The sequence below is a fragment of the Octodon degus genome, unplaced genomic scaffold (assembly GCF_000260255.1).
Source record: "Octodon degus isolate 3935 unplaced genomic scaffold, OctDeg1.0 scaffold00280, whole genome shotgun sequence".
NCBI classification, from domain to species: Eukaryota; Metazoa; Chordata; class Mammalia; order Rodentia; family Octodontidae; genus Octodon; species Octodon degus.
The window spans coordinates 1,351,041-1,356,945 of NW_004524856.1; the positions used below are offsets into that span (position 1 = coordinate 1,351,041).

The 5,905-nt window shown below is 40.1% G+C and overlaps 1 protein-coding gene across 1 annotated transcript in view; it reads right to left on the bottom strand.

Annotated features, from left to right (window-relative positions):
- The window catches only part of Taf1 (TATA-box binding protein associated factor 1), a gene marked incomplete at its 3' end in the record, with an annotated part of 98,346 nt that overhangs the window by 4,084 nt on the left and 88,357 nt on the right, over nt 1-5,905 (bottom strand). The window lies entirely within an intron of this gene.

Genomic DNA, 5,905 nt, shown 5'->3' on the forward strand with positions numbered 1-5,905 from the left:
TTTATTTATTTGTGTGTGTGTGTGTGTGTGTGTGTGGCCAGCTCAGCCCAACAGGGGGCGGGGCTGGCTGGCATGTGGTACTGGAGGATTGAACCGCGGTCCCTGTGCTTTGCTAAGCTTGTTCTAAGTAGATGCTTTAGACCACTGAGCCATCTCACCAGCCCACCTTTTCTCATTCTCATTCATTCATTCATTCATTCATTTATTTCACTACTGTAGATTAAACTCAGGGTCTTAGCACTGAGCTACATCCCCTTTTTTATTTTGAGACAGGGCCTTGCAAAGTCACTAAATTGTTTGGGGTGGGCTCAAATTTGTGATCAATCCTCCTGTCTCAGAATGGTGGGATTACAGGCATGTAATACCATATCCAATTTTTTTTTTCAAGTTTCCAGGATTTTTAACTTTACCAAGGTAATATGTATTTATATGTCAATAGCAGCTACCCAATAAGGCCATCTCTGACCATTAAATTAGCATCCTCACCCCACCCCCTTTTGCTTCACTTTTATTTTCATAGTGCTTCTCTTACTCTTTTTTTTTTTTTTTGGCAGAACCAGGGATTGAACTCAGGCCCTTGTGCTTGCCAGGGAAGCGCTTATTCTGCTGAGCCATCTCCCTGGCCCCCCTTCTTACTCTTCTTTACCTCTCTTACTAAATTCCTTTTTTCTTTTTTTGGTATGAAACTGGGTGTGATGACACATGCCTGTAAGCCCAGCACTGGGAAGGCTGAGACACCACAAAACAAAACAACTATATATATATATATATTGGGGATCGAACTTGGGACCTTGAGCTTGCCAGGCACGTGCTTATACCACTAAGCTCTATCCCCGGCCCTTTCCTACTGAATTCTAAGCTCTTTGAGGGGATTATGTTTTATTCACTGCTATATTCAGAGCATCTAAATGCCTTATACTCATTAAATTCAATGAATATTAACTGATTGAAATATCCCCATTTAGTCACCAAGTGTTACCGATTTTTTTTTTTTTATGGAACCAGGGATTGAACTCAGGCCCTATAATGAACCATCTCCCCAGCCCAGTGTTACAGAGTACCTCCTAAATTTTCTCAAGCCTCTGCCCAGTGTTTCTGTATTACAACTGGATTATGCCTTACCCAAATTACTGTCACAACCTTTTCCAGTCCTGCTCTCATATAATTCACATTCTGAATTGCTGTTAAAGTGATCTTTCAATAGATCCGTATTGCTTTTAAAATAAAATCCAAATTCTTTAGCAAAACATATAGACTCCAGGATCTGAATCCTGGCTTATCCAACACTTTGAATTCTTGTCAGCTCCTTCCATGTATTACCATGCTCTAATCACCTTTTGCCATTTACAGTCCCATATTGTTTGTACACGTCATATTCTCTGCATGGAATGATACCCATTCCCAATCCCCAATATCTGTCTGGTTAGCTCTTACTAGTTCTCTCTGAGAAGTTCTTCTTTAGCTCCAGGTTGGAGTTATATGTCCTCTTCTTTAAAATAGGCTGGGTGTATTTTCTCATTTGTCACACTCATATGAACTTGTCCGACACTAAACTGGTACAAGGTAATCAAGAAATGTTACTGAAATCAACTCCACCAATGTATCTTTTTAACCAGGTCTTCACCCAAACTACTTTTTCTGCTTTTATGCCCTGACAGCTATGTTGCTAAGTACTTTTGGAGAAACCACACACACACACACACACACACACACACACACACACACACACAGTTGGTACCAATTTAAATAAACACTCTCACTTGTGCATTAAAATAGCGAATAATTCTCTAATGGATGTCCAGCTCCCATTTTCCTCAGTGACCATTAAAAACAAAACAAAACAAAAAGCTTAAATAGAAGGGTTTAGACACAAAGATAACCTTATTTCACAAAGGAAACTGAAGCTATGAAATGTGAATTCTCCTAGCTTCCTATCTCTTTTATCTATACACTTATCTATAACATCAGCCATTTTTGTTCTCAGGGGAAAAGATCTCTCCTAAGGCAAAATTTTCTACCTATGTTGACTAACATCCCCTCCTTGTTTTCACAAGTCCTTCCAACAAGTATTCTCTCTTGCTTTTTCCAACTCTTTATTACTTTCCTCCCCTAAGCCTGTGGAAGCACACTTATCTTCTGTCTTAAAACTCTTTATCTTATTCTTCAGAGCCTAGCTTCCAAAACAAAACAAGTGCTAGCTTCCTGAAAGAGTGGATCTATCTATTCACTGTACCCCACCCCCCAGCTGGATTCCAATTTCTGACTCCATTAAAATGTTTGCTAGTTCAGGTAGTCAGGGACCTGCTAATCTACCAATTCCCAAGATTCTCATCTGGCCAGACATGGTGGTGCATGCTTATAATCCTGGCATTTGGAAGACTGAAGCAGGAGGATCATCTCTAGTTGGAAGCCTACCTGGGCTATGTAGTGAGTTCAAGGTCAGTTTGAACTACATAAAGAGAGCCTGTCTCAAAAATATATATTTTTTTTTGGTCAGGTCTGATTTTAATTCTCTGTGGTATATTTCTCTTTCTTGCTTACTTGTTTGCTCTCTCTGGTACTGAGCATTGAACCCAAAGCCTTTGCATTGGGCTGTACCCCTTTTAAAAATTGAGACAAGGTCTTGGTAAATCACTGAGCTGTCCAACCTGAGCTCCATCTTGTTTTTTAAAAATATTTATTTATTTATTTATTTTGTGTGTGTGTGGCCAGCTCAGCCCACCAGGGGGCGGGGCTGGCTGGCATGTGGTGCTGGGGGATTGAACCGCGGTCCCTGTGCTTTGCTTGTTCTAAGTAGGTGCTTTAGACCACTGAGCCATCTCACCAGCCCCTGAGCTCCATCTTGTGATCCTCCTGCCTCAGCTTCTCAGAATAGTGGGATGCCAGACATAGGCCACCACATCTGAATTCTTTCTTATAAAACCTTCTTTTGTTTTTCTTTCCTGCTGGCCCTCCTACTCAAGACTGGCCCAGCTACAATTCATTATTCTGTGACTTCTTGTCTCTCTCCTGTTTTGGACTCTCTATTTCCTAGTTTTCTACTTTTTTCCTACTCCCTGTTTCCTTCTCTTCTCTGTGAAACTTCCTATAAGGGAGTCTTAGAGATGTATTTCGTGAGGTCTTTTTTTTTTTTTTTTTTTTTTGCGGAACCGGGGATTGAACTCAGACCCTTGCACTTGCCAGGGAAGTGCTTATTCTACTGAGCCATCTCCCCACAGTCCCTAAAACCTCTTCCTTAATTTAAGAAATTCCACTGGTCAGGTATTCTATTTTTGATAGTCCCTAAATCTTGGTCTTCACCAAAATTCTGTCCCCTATACTCTTCTGACTATACACATGCCTTCTGAATGATCTGACCGATACACAAAATTTTATAAATCCCTTTTACACGGTCTTACTATGGCCTACATTGGCTTCCCCCTGTCTGTCTTCAGAGTGTTGGGATTATAGGCATGTGCTACCATGCTTGGCTTTTTCTCAGTTTCAAAACACATACTTCAAATTCACATGCTTCCAACCAAACATAGCCATTTCCTCAACCCTCCCAGTGAATAGTATACCATTTGGTCACTAAATCAGAAACCTAAGCTTTATCTGCTCTTACTTTCTACTGTCCAGTCACTACTCCTCTCTGCCAACATTCACTCTGCTGCCAGAGTGATCACTCTAAAATGAGCATCTGATCCTCAGTTTAGAATATATATATATATATATATATATATATATATATTCCCTTAACTCCAGCTATGTAGTTACCTGTCAGTCCATGAATGCATGAATGCTACATGCTATTGAACATTTTGTTCCTTTTGACCAGTATGTCCTCCTACTCTAACCCCCTGTGACTGGTAAATTCCTCCCTATTCTTCATGCTCGTATCTTTTATTTATTTTCATCTTTTTTCAGATAGGGTTTCACTATGTAGTTCAGGCTGGCCTTGAACTCACTTTGTAGCCCAGGCTGGCCTCTGATTCTCCTGCCTCGGCCTCCTGAGTGCTGGGATTACCAGCGTGTGCCACCATACCCAGCCTCTATCTTTCAAAACTCTCCTCTGTGAAACATTACTAGAACCCTGTAAATAACTGTTGTAATGATCACTTTTTATTATTTTTTTATTGGCTGTTACAGGGTCTCACTACGCAGACTCATGGTGATCCCCGTTTTCAGCCTTCCCAGTGCTGGGATTATAAGAGTTCGCCACTATACCCAGACTCTGGTGGCATGTGGAAGGGCATGTGCGCAGCATGTGGTGCAGGGTGGAACCACAGTCCCTGCACTTGCCTAAGCTTAACTAAGCTGGCGCTTTAGTCCGCTGAGCTATCTTGCTGGCCAGATCACTTTTTTTTTTTTTTTTTTTTGCGGAACCAGGGATTGAACTCAGGCCCTTGTGCTTGCCAGGCAAGCGCTTATTCTACTGAGCCATCTCCCCGGCCCCTGGATCATTTTTATTAAGCTTATCTATTTATATATTTCTCTCTCATTCTAGGCCTTAAGTGTGTTGCAATCAGGAAACACATTTTACTTCTGTATTATCATGTGGCAGACTGCTTGATAAAAATAGGTGATTTAACAAATGTTGACATGAATAAATGAGTATCACATATCCATCCAGTTTCCCAAACAAAAATTCTTTCTCAAAGTCACCTTCCATTCTTCCTCCTTCTCCCCCAAATGCCAACTGGTCACCAATCATACTACCTCTAAAGATTTCTCAAATCTATCCCTCTCCTCCTTAACCCAATGTCACAGCCCTCCTTCAGGTTCCGTTCCCCCTTCCTTGAACTACATTTGCTCCCCTGCAAACCATTCTCAACACTACTGCTGGAATTTAATAGTTTATTACAAAAATAATACATACTTGTAAAAAAATGCAAACACAGAATTAAAACACAGTACCTACTAGTATACACACAACCATACAAACCATCTCCCATCTATTCCCATTCCCTGGATGTTGTCATTGTGAACAAGTTAGTGTACATCCTTACAGACCTTTTCTTTCGCATATACAGGTATAAACACACACAAAAAAATGCACAAGTGTTTTCTTTTACAAAAAAAGGATCATACATGTCTGCTACATGCTTCAATTTGTTTCATTGCATACAGAAAATTTCTAAGACACAAATCCGATTATACCACTCCTCTGGATTCCATGTTTTATAATATAAAATTCACTCGTTTAGTATCAGACACAAAGCTTTTGAAGATATTCTTCCTGCCCATCTCAGCCTCATCTCTAGCCATTCTAGTATTAAAAGAAAACTGGAAAATAAACTATCTAAATACTTCTTGAAACAAGGCAGATACAAACAAACAAACAAACCAGGAACACACACTGCCATTTCTAGGTTTTGGCTTTTTTACTTCATATTAATGTTTACATAGACCTTTCCATCTGGCAAGTTATTTCTTCAGTAGTCAGCTCTAGGAAGACATTCCTGACATTTTTCAAGTGTGATGACTCCTCTATTTCCCTTATACTGTGTAGCTAGCTCCTTAACTGCACTTATCTCACAGTACTTCATGATTTATTACCATGTTTGAGATCCCACCCACCCATTCCCACTTGATGGTGATCTCTTTGGATAAAAGAGATGTGCCTTATTTACCTTTGCATCCAAAGGATCTGATTGAGTGCTTATCATGGAGCAGATATTTAGTAACATGTCTGCTGAGAATTTTATGATTCTAGAGACATTTATTGAGTACCTACTTTGCACAGAACCATATCCTAAGTATGAAAAGAAACAGAAGACACAGTCTTTGTCCTAAGGATCTTACCATTTTCCTACCATTCCCCATGGGACACAGAACACATGGCAACATATCATTTCTGAAACATAGGCTGTTTCAAAGATTTATAGTCACTTGCCTCAAATCCATTTAGGAACTAGGCATTGTA